The 16,741-nt window shown below is 34.2% G+C and overlaps 1 long non-coding RNA gene across 40 annotated transcripts in view; it reads right to left on the bottom strand.

The window, feature by feature from the left end:
- The window catches only part of LOC106857142 (uncharacterized), a 49,387-nt gene that overhangs the window by 29,018 nt on the left and 3,628 nt on the right, over positions 1 to 16,741 (bottom strand). For 24 of the 40 annotated variants that reach the window (XR_015806281.1, XR_015806267.1, XR_015806290.1 and 21 more), the window contains 5 exons: positions 16,629 to 16,701; positions 15,827 to 15,918; positions 14,911 to 15,055; positions 14,062 to 14,158; positions 1,847 to 1,912 (listed from right to left, as the gene is read on the bottom strand). This is a non-coding gene — a long non-coding RNA (uncharacterized LOC106857142). Of the gene's footprint in view, positions 1 to 1,846; positions 1,913 to 2,534; positions 2,621 to 3,051; positions 3,196 to 4,679; positions 4,754 to 8,629; positions 8,658 to 12,698; positions 12,958 to 14,061; positions 14,159 to 14,910; positions 15,056 to 15,826; positions 15,919 to 16,628; positions 16,702 to 16,741 lie in introns of all 40 variants that reach the window. The other 16 variants (XR_015806299.1, XR_015806296.1, XR_015806280.1 and 13 more) reach the window with 9 other exon arrangements.

Consider the following 16,741-nt stretch of genomic DNA (forward strand, 5'->3'; position numbering starts at 1 on the left):
GTTTTCTTGGATACTGACTAAATAATAAGAGTCAACTGACAAATTCATACTTGTTCTTTGCAAACTTTTCAGATCCAGTTCTGCAGTCTTGGCTTTGGCAAAATTCCCATCAACGTCAAAAAAATTTCCCAAAAATAACTTTAACAAAGAATGGGTTTATGCACCTTTGCCTCCATTTAAAAAAAGTAAAAAAAATGTAATTAATTAAGTGGCAGCTGCGGACACTGGCCTATCTACTGCTAGCACAGGTAAACTGTAGTGAAGTTGCATTGTTCAAATAGGCAACCAAAAAAAGCTGTCCATTAAATGGTGGTTATATAATACTTTTCTTTCTAATTTATTGATACCTATACAGTAACATGGAATGATGAAAGATGAATCAATTTTTAAATGAGAGTATATGAAAAGACAGATCATTTTAGTAAAAGAAACACCACAGTATAGATTACAGTGCTATAACAGAAGCTTATCTTCAATTTCTCTTGTTAAGTATCTTTTTAAGTCATCCTATTATGTTTTTAAGGTGAACAGAAAATTTCAAGCCAGATTTTTGATTTATTAGTAAGAATTATTTCTCTGAATAAATGATAGAGAATAAACAAAAACATCATGAGAATAATTTATTACATGGTCAAATTTTGGATCAATCTCCAGCAATTAACTTAAGTGAGAGACAAGTGACCAACTTCTCCATACAAAACTCTAAATATTGTGATTATACAACTGTTGCACCTCCTAAGTAAAAACAACAACAACAAAAAGTTTTAAGCCATTTTTCCTCACAGCTTTTTACTCTTTATAATTTTTAAGTTCACTGTAGACCACATTAAAAGTACGCCAAATATTTTAAGAATAATACGAAAAAAATTGTTATCACTTACATTATGCTTAAGTTATTATTGGTATTCTTTTGATAGATATCACACTGACAAGCCAAGCAAATTTTAAGAGAAGAAATAATCTGGATATGAGAAAAGATTTCAAGATCTACTTTCTGCAATTATTAGCTGTAGGACATGTATCCTATTTTCTAACCCTCTTCAGTGTAAAAGACAACACAGGTTCACAATAAAGGAAAAGTTCATTGGAAGGTCATTTTTTCCTTTAATATGCTTGTGACAACTGACTATAATTTCTTCTTTTCTGTAACAGAGAATTTCTGAATCATATCTTAACAATGTGTTTTCATGTTCTTTTTAAGCACTGCTGATAAAACTTATACATCTTATTATGTATAGGAACCTTTGAAAAAACTCGTGTGAACCTACATAAAAATTGTAAGCAGAATCAGGGGAAGTGAAATGGTAGCTATTACCAAAACAATCAAACCACCGCTCAAAAATAAACATTGGAGAAGCAGTCAAATATCAGACTTTATGTAAGTTCATTGAGATGTGCTAGAACTTACACAAAAAATTCAAACACCACTTTCTTCAAAAAAAAACCAAACCCAAGACAAAATCAAAGGAATATATGTCTACCAAAATGCAATCTTCTTTTAATTACCCTAAAAATACTACTAGAAATTCAAATAAGAGCTTTTTGAATTTATGTTCAAAATAAAGTGACTCCTACTTACTTTTAATTACATTTTTAAGATGCAATCTACTATTCCAAGAGAATTAGAACAAATATGGAAGCTGGTCAGTTCCAACAGAGCTGATGAAATACAGCAAAGCACCTGAGAGTTTCCATATACACAGTCATGTGATGAACAGCAGCATCAACATGGTTACACGTGTGAAAAGCACAAAATATGTACACACACATTACAGAACACGGTATATTAAGATCTATTAATAAAGGATCAGAATCAAATTTTCTGTATTCAGAAACCCTAACTTACCTTACACAGCTTATTATAGTTTTTCTTCAAGAGTTAATTTTCTTTTTCTGAATTGCTTATTCTTTCCTGCAATTAAAATGAAGACAGAAGTTTCAAGTAATGCACACCACAAAAAGAAATTACAATGAATGTGTGAACAGAAATAGCAAATCATTCTTAGGCAGTGCCACAATATTTTTGTTCTTTTAATACAACTGTCTCTTAGAAGCTTCATAAGAAGATAAATCCACATGGATTTACATTAGGCCCAAAATCTTTTACATGCTGTTGAGATGAAGCTGAGAGCAGCATGTTGCAGTTGATCAACAGTATCTAATCACATTCTGTCTAATGCAAAACAATATAAAAACTTGGAGCATATATTTTTGAATTGCCTTTTAATAAGCGAGTATCAGTCTTAGCTAGGGCATGGCTTTTGCATAGAAAATACTTTTATTGACATTATAGAAACAACACACCCTTGCTCCAAAACACTCACTACAGCAGGATATGGTTTAAAGACATGAGATACTTAAACCAAGAATATCTGCTCTCCAGGCATTACACTTTAAAGGTTTGGCAAAAATATCTATGAGGTAAACTTGGTTCACATAAAATACACTTACAATAGGTAAAGCAGGCGGTAAAACTAAATAGAAGTTGCTACAAAATGCAAGAAAAATCAAGCAAGTTTTCTTATTCCTCATACATTGAAGAAAATGGGGAAGAAACCATTTGATGTTTAGCCTCATATCTGGACAACTTGTTAGTGACAACAGAAGTCTCTCAGAGTCACTAGACAAAGAAACAGAGATGACTGATTTGAACTGCTGAGTAAGATGTAACATTGTACTCTAATTAAATCAGGTTCAAAGAATACTAAAAATTAGCAACACATGATCAATAAACCAAGTATTTTCACTTTTTTCCTATTAATAAGCCACTTGTTTAGTGTCAGAATTGATGTATCTTATGCTTTAATTTCAAATATTGTCCAAACACACATCAGGTATGGTTCATAATTCTGTGAAATACAAATAGCATTTAGGTCAGAAATTTTTCTTTTGAATATGATAAAAAAATATATAGTACCAGGTCAGTCTTCTAAATGTGTTTGAAAGGTCTAGTCACATCTCGTCCACTGAGACATATCCCAACATTTCATTTTCCCTTATCCTTATGCACAACCTAAAGTAAAAGATTCTAGCTCTTGCCCACAGCCTCACCTCCTCTGTCCCTCTGTTTGAAATAGTTACTGATTGCAATTTGTTTTGAAGATGGAACCATTTTAACTGCCCCTCTTTAAGCTGCTCATTCAGTTCATCACCTTCTGCTAACAAAGCATCATGGTTGTTCTTTACATTCTTTCTCTATGAAAAGGAAGGAATATACAGAAAAAGTAGAATAAATCACTCCTAGTATATTATATATATATATATATTCTATAATGTTACAACACAGCATATTCCAACAGTGGTCTCCCCTGGCAGTATTTAGTGTATATATTCTCGATGTGGTCAACAGGAGACACTCTTGATCCAAGTAACTGAATGCATGGCTGGGGGAAGGTGGCACTCTTGGTGCTCTCATGAACATTCAACCCTCAGTTCAGTCATGATGAAAACGACCAAGAAATACATCTGTTCAGCAATTAAAAGATTTTGCTGTGGTTATGGTGGTTAGACATGCTGACCAAAAACACTGCAGCAGCAAGCAAAAATGAATGTTGACCATAGTAATGGTAATCACAGAGCTTGCCACAGCTCTGTTAACCCTTAATTGTAGATATACAGTTGTTCCATAATCCTAAAACACTCAGTTCTATTATCCTACTGGTAGTACTTTAAAAAGGGACTTCTGATTTCTTTTACATTTTCATTTATTTCAATGGATGACATTAAGGCACATTTAACCAATTTTAATATTATATGAAGAATGTTGATAGAACCTACTTTCAGATTGGCTAATACTATAGTGGCTACATTCCACAAATGCTTTAACAAAGCCTCATTCATTAAGAATTTCAATGTAAATCATATTCAAAGTATGACATGAAACAACAGAGCACAGAAGCCAATCTTCTGTTAAATAGAATTAGTGTAAAAAAAATATGCTAAATACATATGTATGTATAGATAGTGCTTAATGACTGCAGACAGAATAAAGTTAGGTTCAGCTTTTCAATACACTATTTCCTACAAATAGTTGAATAAAGGCTGAACGTGAATCCTGTACAAATTGCTTAGGTTCACTTGTGTCTGAATATATAAGAAACAAATAAAATCCCATTGAATGCCAATCACCAACTTGATCTTCAACCTTTCATATCTCATTTCTGAGTTAGAAAATATAGCGGAGAATAAAAAATATTAGCAGTTAGTCTTATTTCAGAGTTAATAAAGTGTATTGTTCATCAACAATCTTTCTTCAGTGCTCTTCTTGCTGTGCCTGTGAACTCTATTGCAATAGCTTCAATAAATTACACCTTAGAAATAATTTTTTGAGTCTTCATATCTCTCCATATTTTATTTTATTTCTTATCAAAATCACAATCCTTAAAGCCACCAACCCTTGCAGCTGTGCCAGTTCTCTTCCATTTTAACACACAATAGGAAGAAAAACAAACAAACAAACAAACAAACTAGTCACCTTGGCAAAGACAAGAAATACTAAAACATGCTGTGTTGGTAAATATGTTATGTACCATCTAAACTAGAAATTTTGGATTTTACAGTTATTCGTATTTAGTAGACATCTCAAACATTCAAATTATTTGAAATGGGAAAACCATTGGATGCATTCTCTTACAACAAAAAAGAGCCACAGAAAACATTCATCCTTCTCTGACACGCACCTTTCACTGTGAATATTAGACACAATGTCTTCAAATACCAGTTTGACTCCTATGCACGTGTTTCCATTCAGCTGCTGCCATAAAAGAGGCACAAGCACTTGATGTTTGTTGTAAATTACCAGAAAGTTGCTTATGATTTAAAATCAGTTTATTTATTGCTATTTTAGAACCTAAAAAGCCATGTGAAACCTGTCTCCCCTGAATTTACATAGCTCACCCTATGAAAAACTAGATTTGAGTTGCTAACAGAAGAGCTGCTTTGGCAGAAAGAATATAGGTATTACACCAACGAGGGGAAGAAGACAAAGCAGAGCAAAAGGCAGAAATGAAATAACACGGGGAAAAAAGGAATGGAACAAAAATCCAACGGCACAAGTGCGGTTTAGAATGCTACAGTTTAAGAGCAGTGAGAGTTTACAGGGATACCTGGTGCTTCCAGCTCGTAAGGCTAGGACACTTTACAGAGCTCTGCTGCAGTTAGGATTCTCCTTACAGGAACTCCCCCATCTCCAAGCTGCCAATCATACACCTCTGTATGCACATGCAGTTCTCCAAATACATATGGGAAAAAGCAGGCAAGAGCTGTATACCTAAAACCTACAGAGAACCTACCAAGCAATTACACCTTCTGGTGATATTTTCATAAAATTGTTGTTCTTATAAAGAAAATCATTACTCACAGTAACCCTCTAAAATAATTTCCATGAACATAAGAACACAAGTTAAAAGCAAATCTGAGAACAAAACAGCCAAACGTCCCTAACTTTACCAAAGACTGATAAAGTCAGATGGGGGCTGGTACCCCTTCTTTGGTAAATCAGTATATTTAAGTCAAAGCTCTCTCTTTAAATTATCTGGAGTCTCTTTCAGACAACTCAGTTCATGCTTCATAATCTGTCTGGGGTGACTCTGCAGAAAAAAATCACTAAGACCTCCTAAACTCTTCTGAAAAACCCCCAAAACTTAAGACTAAAAATCCTTCCTCCATTTGGAGCAGCTTGAGAGAAGTGTAATATGTGGTCCATTTTCATGTACTCAGTATTGACTCAAAATCAAGAAATGTGTATATTTTTTTTCCATTTATACCAGCTTATTGTGATGAGAATAGAGAAATATACTGAACAAATTCCAAATATCTCTTGAAACTGGAGAAATTTTCCTTCCAGTGTTGAAAGAGAACTGCTTTTCTCAATCAGTTGTTTACAGACCATAATTTCCATATTATCCCAAATGTTTACTCTTCAAATTTAAAAATAAACACATAATGAGCTTAAAAATACAAAATGAATTATCATATTAGCTTTGTTTTGAAAAGTTGAACTCTTTTTGCAAATCAGCTTTCTATAACAGCTTTTTCAATTCCAAAAATTTGGGAGATTTAGTCTGTAATACCCAAATTAATTTCTTCTTCTATAATTCACATTACAGAATGTAGGTAAATAAACATGCTGATACAGCAGCTTTAAACAATGCATCAACATCTTTGATTACTGAATAAAACAGGACATGACAGAAAAACCCTCCATCTTATACTTAAAGAGATTATTTGTTCTTCATTCACTTTTCCACCATCTGACGTATTTGGTGCCAGCAGTATCCTGTGTTATGGAATTCCCTCTTATAAAACACACCAAATTCTGCTGATAAAAGGGTCTTAGCAACTTGTAACACTTGAAGGCTTGTACTCAAACATGCTGCAGGTGTGTCTTAACTACATGAAAATCAATTATGTAGATATTCTTAAAATTCTAAGATTACAATTACAAGATTTGAGGATAACTTGTATTAAAATACATTATTATAAATCCAAAAAAATCTTTAATATTTGGAATGGTATTTTCTCTTCTAACATATATAAATTTTAGTATTGGACATACTGTCACAATGCCATGCTGCAACAAGAGAATGGACTACAAATCTTACACATCTGTAAACCAGCTGAGTACGTGAAATAGTTCCCTTTTAATTCTTCAAAATATTAAATGCTATTGTGTTTGGCATTGCCCAATTAATTGTACTTACACAAAAGATAAACACAGTCACAAATCTGAGATCTCCCCCAAGAAACAGGTCTAAATCAATGCTAAAACTATCATATGTCTAAAACATGCTATCTACATAAATTAAAGTTGTGGTGAGTATAGACAGCAGCACTGTCTCATGCTAGCTATTTAAAAGCTAATGTAGTGGCACGCTTTTATTAATCTTGTTCCACACATCAAACAAAGGAGTCTGATGCCTTCAAAGGCCCTTTTTTCCCTCCTTTCTTTTTTAAGCAAGTTGGTTTTTTTTCTTTTTAAGTAGAAAAAGGAGCAGATGATAGTGAAATTTATGACGTACAGATGTAAACTCCATAGCTTCTGACAGTCAACATTAACTATTTTTTCAACAGTGAATGAAACAGCATTTGATTTAAACAGGTTTTAGATACTAATATTATGGAGCAAATTATTTAAATTTAGAAGTAAAAAATTACTTTTTATTTGGATCATTTCAATTCTTGCAATTGCAAGAGCTAGAGAAAGCATGTGCAATTAATTACTTATTAGTGCATTACATTGATCACAATTTCTTTCTTTATTTAAATAAAATATGCCTAAAAAATGCCCATTGCATGCAGGTGTATGAAAAAGAGCTTGCTGTTGAAGAATGAGATCTTTTCAGATTTTGTGGGCAAGGCACAGTTAATTGAGGAAGACTCTCTTGGGAAGGATCATTTTTCTAGAAATGAAGTCACCAAGCAGTACAATAGAAAATGATGACCTACACAGGCTTCTCCCTTCTAGGTAGGTATATTTTGCTCCCTGAACATCTGCCCAGGTATTCTGATATTACTTAAAAACAAGTTTTATATACAGATTTTATAGACATTAACTAGCATTTTTCACTTAAATATTTCCTTCAAAGTAATGTGTAAGAATAAACTTGCACTGCAAATGCCCCCCCACCAAAAAAAAAAATTGCCAAAGCACCTGGACACACATGGAAGTAAAGCTGAACAGAAGTCAGAAAAAGAAAAGGAACTAATATCCCTTTGGAGGCAATAACATGAATTAATGGGCAAACTGATTTAGCTCTATGCCTTCTACCACAACTGCAGAAATAAGGAACATGAACTCTATCCTTCCTTTAAACCTCATCTTCATGTTGGCTTTAAAAGTCTGCAACTGAAAACGAAGTTAGGAGAAAGTGACTCTTAAAAAAGCTAGGAATTATCTTTGGGGTTAATATCTGAAGTACACCAAAGAGACAATCTCTTTTCCAGACCTCTTATCATTTGGATTAAAAGCATATAGAGTGGAGTCCCAATAACAGGCTGGGGACCAGCTGTGTGGGAATGGGGCACTGACAGCAACTTACAGCAGAAGGAAATGATTAAAGAAAGGATCTTGACCTCCACTGTACAAATTTATGCCAGTAAACCCCAGATGGCTAAGCTAATAAAATTGAGGTCTAATTAAACCACATCCCTTGCATCTTGTCCTTGCTTCCATATGAGCAGGACATGAACACAATACTGAGACTACTCTTAAGGAGTCCTGACTATTGTATTAACTGGATTAGTGGCTCAAAAACTTTACCCATTCATATTCAAAACTGGAAAACCAAGCAAGTAAAATACATATCACCACCAAACTTCTCAGGGTCACTTGGCCTCTGCCTGGCTAAATAAGCAAAACGCTTTTCAGCTAATTGTTCTCAAACACAAATACACCAATGGCCAAGACAGAGTCCCAAGCAGAGAAGAATGTGAATGTGTAGTACTATCTAATAGATCTACATACATCTAGTTGAGTTAAATAACACAGCTAATAGATTTAAATCCAGAGTCACAATGCAGAAAAAAATGCCAAAGGAATTAAAAACTGACGAGCAAATAAGCTTTATTATTTATTAAAAAATTAACTGAACAAAACACAAGAAAAGCAGGCAAACATGCAAATACCTACCTGCTTCCACAAATGCAGTCTGGGATAGCTTTAAAGATATTTTTGGAAAATACTATGAGCTATTAAGTAATTTGAAGATACTTGCTTGCAAAATCATCTTATTTAGAATTAATGTTTTACCTTGCACACTGTATACCATAGACATCAAATCACAAGGCTGTGGTTTTGGCCATCTTTTAATTATGAACAGTCACGCTAATTGTAAATAAATCTTGCACTTAAAATGTGTTTAGCCTAATAATCCATAGGCCAAGTTTGTCCCTTAGGGCAAATTTATACATTCCTGAAAGAATCTCCAAACAAACTCCAATTAAATATGGAAAAAACCATTAATTGCAGCCACATTACAATAATCATCTCACGGAGTGCTGCACGTGAACTCAGCTCTGTTATGCAGATCTTGTGTTAGACAGAAACTGCAGTGAAGCTGCAAAGGCAGCTTTAAAACACTACTGGATTTTTTTGTGGATATAGGACTCAGGATAACCAGTACCTCCCTTCCTTATTGATGATGGACTAATGATTAACTGTGACGACTTCACTATTTGTAACTACAGTTATTTCAATTACTGTAAACATGTAGCAAAATCAAGAATATTTTCCTAAAGGTTGGCAGTAATCTAACAGCAGGCTGACATCAAATGGTCCTACAGCAAAGAGACTGGTGGAAGCCCAGTCCTTTTGGCACCACACAGCTCCTAAAGAATTTCAACACTGTCTTTACATGGTTATGTAGCAGGATGACAGCCACGTGTTTACTTACAAAACACAAGAAAAAGCTGCTAATGTCAAAATTCAAAGACATAAGCTACAAAGATGAACTAAGATGACCTTACTGGTTACCCAAATTACCAGGTTTTTTTCTAGTTTTCCAGTATTGACAGTTTCTTCTCTGCTGATATAAAGATTAAAAATAAGAATTACACAGAACTTGTAGGATTATTTGTGCAATAAAACAACTTATACAGACTGTTCTAGATAGCAATTACAATACTCCCAAGAAAGCAAGCTAATGAAAAGTCTCCTAAATAGAATCCCTTTAAGTTCTGACTCAGTTCATTCAGCATAAAAAATACATGACTTGGAAAACATGAGGATTAAGAGTCTTCCATAAAGTATTCTGGTGGCAAAATCATAGAACACACACTATTGTACATATGTATTAGTGGACATTTTTTAGTTTATTTCCTAGTATTTTCAGTCAAACACAGCATCTCTCAAATACTAATGTATCTTCTATGTCAAACGAGAAATAGACTCTAAAGGAAAACTTTCAGAACTTAACTCACAGATAGTAACGTAGGCCAAGTATCATGGTTTGGACACAAGTAATTTGATAAACATAAATAAGGATCTGCAATACTTTTTAGAGCCTGGCTTTATTTAAAGATTTTTTTAGCTGAATTTGAAGTACATCTTTACTTTCAAACTCCTTAGAAGTTTTCACATAAATGTGGTAGTTGATGTCGAATTTCGATGTTATCTTCGGTTTCTGTCTGAAGAAGAGTGTTTATACAAGAATGAAGCACAGAAGTTCTTCGAAACAGATTACTTTCAAATAATGAAAAAAATATTTTAAATGTTTTCTGAATTCACTGGAGGCAAAGAGTGAGAAATTATTTATGACAACAACTTCTTTAACCTATTTAAACTATATAACGGAAATTCTGACTAGAGGAGACTTATGACTCTGTGAATAATTTAATAGCAAACATTATGATGTATTATTTATGTAGCACCACTGATGCACAAAAGAATGCTCACACATAATAACGGGGTCCCTCCCTTGATAGGCAGTTAAAGAACTGATGACATATTTCTCATCCAAGGAGAACTTCCATTGAAATCAAACCAGGAGGACTGCAGGATCATGCCACACTAGATCCTCAATATAACTAAAGCTAACAGTCTGAAACAGAAACAGTCAAAAAGGGGAAAATACATGCAAAGCTCTAGAATTTTGCATGCATTTTTTTACAAAAGTAAAAAAAGAGAATGAAAGAAAAAAGATTTGACTAATTGAGGCTTTATGAACACGTTCTGTGTGCACATTTGCCTGACTTTGCTGCAATGCACAGCTACACCTAATTTGCTACTCTACCCTTATACAAGGCCAATAGCTTTCTACTTACTTCTAGATTCCAAATTATTCATGGGTAGCAATGAACATTAAATTGCTTGCTTTGAATTCATATCTAAAATTTTGCAAGAATTATATTGAAGATTTTTTTGATCAGTAGGCTATGATACTTTAAAAGCAGCCAAACACAAAGCAGATACCTAAGATATATTTATTCTTTGTGGATTTTTTTTGTCTCTGCATACCCTAGAGACAGCCAAGCTGTCCTGAATTTTTCCAGGCATTTTACTTTTGAATAAGTGTCCTGCATGATTTCTGATCTGCATTAAAAGTGATTTGAGATTCAGACTCAAGGTTTGACTGAGAAATCTAAGAGGTCAGTTTTTTAAAAAAAGAGGGCACATACCCAACACCAGTCTGTTGAGTTTATCATCATTGATAAAAGGGCAGGATGAGGACACATGCAACACAAAAACATGAAATAATCTATGTTTAATGAATATTATAGAAAGTATTCTTTGACCTTATGGAAGACAATACTACTGTGTTCAAGTTGTGAGTATTGGTTAGTAGATTTCTAGTAAGTCTTTATCTTAGGAAAATATGTTCAAGAAATTGCATATTCAGAGTATTTCAGAGTACTCAAATTACCAGAATCCCCTCTAGTTTGGACAAGGCCTCAGAAAACAGACAGACACACTAGAACTTCTGCAAAATTCCTGAACATTGTTATCTGAGCTGGAGCTTTGGTGGAGAACTATTCTTTTTTTTTTTTTTTTTTTTTTTTTAATCAATATTAGTTCTGGACAGGACATCTTAGATCTGGATCTGTTTTTATACCAAGATAAGTCCTCCCACTCTGTCATATCAACATTTGATCTGTATTCCCAGAACCAAGTTTCCCTCTTCTATCTGGTAGCACTAGGCCTGAATAAATTTATTATATTTCCATCCTATTTTTACATTGTTAAAATAAAAACCAAAAATATTGATATTGGGAATAAAACTGCCCAACTAATGATATGAAGTGTAAAAGCGCAGGTGTATGAAAATTGTCAAAACTTCCACTACAAATAGATTAAAGAGACAAATTGGTAGAAATAATTTTTTTAATCTGTCTAAAAACATGAGAATTGTTGCTGTTCTCATATACCTGAATCAATGTAACAAAAACGAACACTGGTGTGAGGGTGTAACCAGCCACCAGCCTGATCCACAGCTTCTGGAAGTTAAGGTGACAATTCTGCTGACTCAGGTTTGAATCAGGGCTGTAGCTGTTGAGGTTTTTTAAAACACGTTATCAGTTCAGTGTATAGGTTAACTGATACAACTACTTCTACAAATGTTCCTAAGAAAACATGAAAGTTTCAAAGTGTGATTTCGAAATGTAACTACAGTAAGTAAAGCACTGAGAGGGAGACTGCCTTAAGCAGTAAGTCTCAACAGTAAAAAGCACCATTATAAATGGCTGCCTTGTAGTATTTGCTTTTCAAAGTCCACACGTGTGATAGATTTTTCAAGTCTGCAGTGCTGTGCACACATGTATCAAGAGACTAGAACAAACCTTGAAATTAAAAAAGGAAAAACATGTGCAAACAAACTACAGATGTGAAACTTTGTTTTAACATGAAAACACTAAACTTTTTCATATACTACTTTTATAACCCTTTTACATGTAGAGAAGTTATACTAAGGAAGTCCAATGATTTTAACTGTTAGAAAACTTGCCTGATAGCTACTGTCTTCTTAAATCTGTACTTTTGTTTAACCCCAGCTACTGTGGATTCTCATAATAAGGACTTCAAAGGCAAGCAAGCATGACTGCTATAAATAAATACAAGAACAAGGGGAAAGAACAATCTTTCTGCCTTCAGGTACTATTATTGCCCACTGATCAACAAAAAAGAGTATAGGATTGCTACAGTGAAGCAATTATTAGGGATACTGATATAAACCATTGTTTGTAATAAATTGTAATAAATCGCTCACTCTTCTGAAACCACTGCTAATAAAAGATTGAGCACAGCTGTATGGACGAGGTCTATGGCCTGGAATCTGGAGCTGCTGGTCAGCTGAAAGGAGTTTGCTGGGGAGGCTCTCATTTTGTTTCTCAGCGTCATGAACTTTTTCTTGTCAATGCTCAATCCTTTCTTCCAGCTCCAGGCCTGACCCAGCCACTTGGGGCCGCCACCAACCTGTTCAGACTTTTTTTTTATCATTAACAAGCTGTATTAACTTGGTGGTCATTCTGGGGAAAATAATAAAAAAGATGAAAAAGAATGTGAAAAGTCAGCATAAAAAGCATTCTGTTGAAAGGAACATAATCACTGTGAAGACTTCAGCATAGAACCTGAATAATAAATTTCAGGTTTTGATATAACTATTACTGCCTGTGAAGAACTCTTTGAAGATAATTGAAACCACTGTGCAGCAATCTGCTTTATAGCACTGACAAATAACAGTTTCCTAAGGCTTATCATTTAAGGTTAGTAAAGGGAGGACACATATTTACTCCATATGGTGCTTAAATGTAATTTTTAACGCATGACCTTATATAGGAACCTCATGCATGCTGTTAAGTAAAGTTACAGATTTGAGATGTGGTGGGGCAAACTATAAAACTACAATTCCACAAAACATTCAACTACTGAAAGAATGCTAATAATATGCAACAATCCAATTATATACAATTTCTAGTATTTTGGGATTTAAATACATATTTCATGTCTAAAGTGGCTAAAATATATAGGTGGAGATATTGAGGAAAGTACTCTGGAAGAAGAGACTTAACAGTTCTCATTATCATACTCAATTTTATACTTGGCAAATATTTCCAGTGTACTTTGGAGAAGGAACGGTCAGCTGCAGAATATAATTAGAATCAGAGGTATGGTTGTCATCTGTCTTTAGAAGGATACAAATTTTGCTTTTGGTATCTCAAGCATTGTACCTCTGATTTCCCTTAGTTCTGATAAACATTAGTAAGTTATAACAAAAGGGAGAGAGGGCACATGGGGGTGATGTAACTTGCACGAACAGAAAACATACCCAGAAGTGAATGCAAAAAACTTGGCATATAAAGAAAGAAAAGGTGGCTTTGATGAGAGAGACAAGTTCAAGACTTTACAAAGGCGGTTGCACATCTTCGAGACCTGTATCTAGTTTACAGGAAATCTATTTTTGAAGGCCCAGAAAGAAAACTGAAAATAAGGACACACTTCATTTGTTTAAAGGGGCTTGTTTTATTTTTTGTATACTTGTGGACAGAAGCTTCTACTTAAAAGAACAAAAGTGAAACAAAACAAAAAAAAAAATCCCTAATAACTTCCGGATGTCACAGAATGTTACTTGCCTGTAAGCAGGTTTTTTGTTTATGTGGGGATTTTTCAACGTTCTTCCACTGCAAATTCATTCCAAACTTCTAGTTAAAAGGGTTTTGGCGAGGAACACTGGAAAAGAAATTTTAACTTGAGGAGTTAAGTTTTTTCTCTGGACATTCTGTGTAATGCCACTTAAGTGGACGACGAGTACATTTGGTAATGCATCTAACAGAAATATAGGAAATGCCCTTCAGAACAAGGAAACAACTGATTTGTTCCACCATCTTGGATTTGACAACAGCCTGACAGAAAAGATGGAAGTTGTGTCTTGCTGGTCAATTTGCCCCTGACTCGCTCGCTACTGAGTCAAAAGGAAAGAACACTTTAGACTTAAAAAAATTATGAAGTAGTCCCATCTACACAAGCAATATTTTCAGCTGCCCTTTATGAATCTGTTAGCTTCTGACAACACCTTGCTTGGAAGCTGTGTGACTTTATTAAACACAGCACAATGTGAGCACAGTCATGATGCTTTTGGATTAATTAGCCCTTCTGCAATGCAGTAATACCATGTACGCAATTCCTGATAAATCATTAGGATTCTACAGTTCCCAGAACACTCTGACAGTACAACTCCAAACCCAAGGTACCAGCTCCAAAGTGAGAGACAGTGCTGTAGTTCTGTACATGGAGATCTAATACAGTCCACCACAAAGACATACATGCACAAACATAACCAGAAATTAAAAAAATTAATTCCAAAATGTGATTTTTGCTACTACTTTAAAAAGTGCTGAGAGAAATCAGCATTTTTAATTTGTTCATGTTTTCAAAGGCAAAAATATTACTGCAAGCTAAAATAAAAGTATTAACCCCCATACCTTTTACTTTTCTCCTCTTGCTCATTTGTATGCTGCTTGAGTAAGATGTGATCATCATGTATATGAAGAAATCTGTCCTCCAGTTCTTCTTGACTGATTTGTTACTCAGCTTGTTGAGCTTTTATATTCTGTGCAGTTGATGATTCTACCCAAACCAAAACAACTTTAAAATACATTCAACAACATGTAGTTCAAAGTCAAAACTCATTTTGAAATACTGAATTCCCCCCAACTTTTCAAGTAATTTTATATTTTATACTGGTATGAGTCTGTTAAATTTTTTTATTTATTGTCATTTTAATCACTTCCTTTTTCCTTCTTCTTACAGATTGAAAAAAAAAAAAAATTAAAATTATACAGCAATCTGTTTACATACTAGACAACACAAAGGTAACAGTTTACCCGGGAACCAGGTTCTGCCAAAGATACTATCTAAAAATAAGCATTACCAAAGGGGTTCTTTCTAATCTGTTCCAAAGCTAATATATTATCTTGAAGCTTGAAAATATTAACTCATAATTCTGTAAATTTACTCAGATATAAGACTAAGCCCAGTTGTTCCATTCTAATAGCAGCTGAGTAACATAACAGAATTGCATAATACTTTTGGTTCCCATTTTGTGAAATGGATCTGGCCTTGTCCTCAATTCAGCAAAAAAGTCCTCTTTTCTTCTTGAAGGATGAATGTTACAGCTCAATGACATTTCCAGTTTTTAGCATCTCACAGAAACTCCCCTCTTATAACAAGCAACTTGAACATAGAATGGGTCACAGCATCTTTCACAATTTAACCCAGATTTTGAATGGTATTTGAACTTAATTTTGTGAGTGGCAACATCAGAAACATTTTTAGAAAGAAACTAAAGAAGCCACTGATCAAAGTCTGTAGCTGTAATAAATAGCAGCTGGTACAAACCTTGTAATCCTTCAATTCCAGCTGGAGTTAGACCTGTATGTCTCACATGCAGGTCCCCCACAGTTACATCAGCTGCAACAGGCATGGCTTATCTAGGGATAAAAAAATTCAAATGAAATTCCTCTTCATCTGGTATTTAAACTGAGACTAGAACGAACAATACAATGATATGAAATGCAGGCAAAAGTTATGGTAGATTCACTGAAGTGACAGACTTCTGAATGTTCCTGTCTCAGATTGCTCAGAGAACAATCTAAACTCTCAAGTTCTCAAGTTCAATTTTATGCCAGTTTTAATCCATTCACAAAATACACCTTTGTTGTGCAATAGCTCCAATTCTATTTAATATATGTACAATCAGCTTTCTGAAGTTCTAGTTCTGCTGTTTTCAGGAATCTTTGGGCTAAGGCAGTATTTCCAATTGCATGTGGGAAAGGGACCTGCAGGTTTTTTGTTTAGTTGGGGGTTTTTTAATCGTTTGTTCATTTAAGAGAGGTAAAAGCTTAAGGCATCGACTGGTAGATGAGTAATGCCATCTTCCATATTTTGAATGGAACTCTTTGAAACAGGTGCTGGGGGTTATGAAGTCATTCCAGTATTGCCTGACATTCTCTTTCTCTTCTTTCAATCATTGTCATATAAGAAATTACTTTTTAAGATAGAGAGTCTCCTATGAATGATTCTCATAAATCTGAACTGATTCTATCCTGTGGAAACAGAAAGCTTAGCTATATGACAGAGATTAGGAAAGTATTAATGTGAAAAAGTACTCCATTTCTTTTGGTGCAATATATGAACATACTTGTTAACAACTGCTGTTTCTTTCTTGTCTTCTGGTGCAGAAAATTACATGCTGGTCACAGAGTCAAGTAGCACTGAAACAACAGGAAAAGGAGAGATGTGAAGTCCTTTCAA

Source organism: Sturnus vulgaris, chromosome 12 (genome assembly GCF_052056855.1).
Source record: "Sturnus vulgaris isolate bStuVul1 chromosome 12, bStuVul1.hap1, whole genome shotgun sequence".
NCBI lineage: Eukaryota > Metazoa > Chordata > Aves > Passeriformes > Sturnidae > Sturnus > Sturnus vulgaris.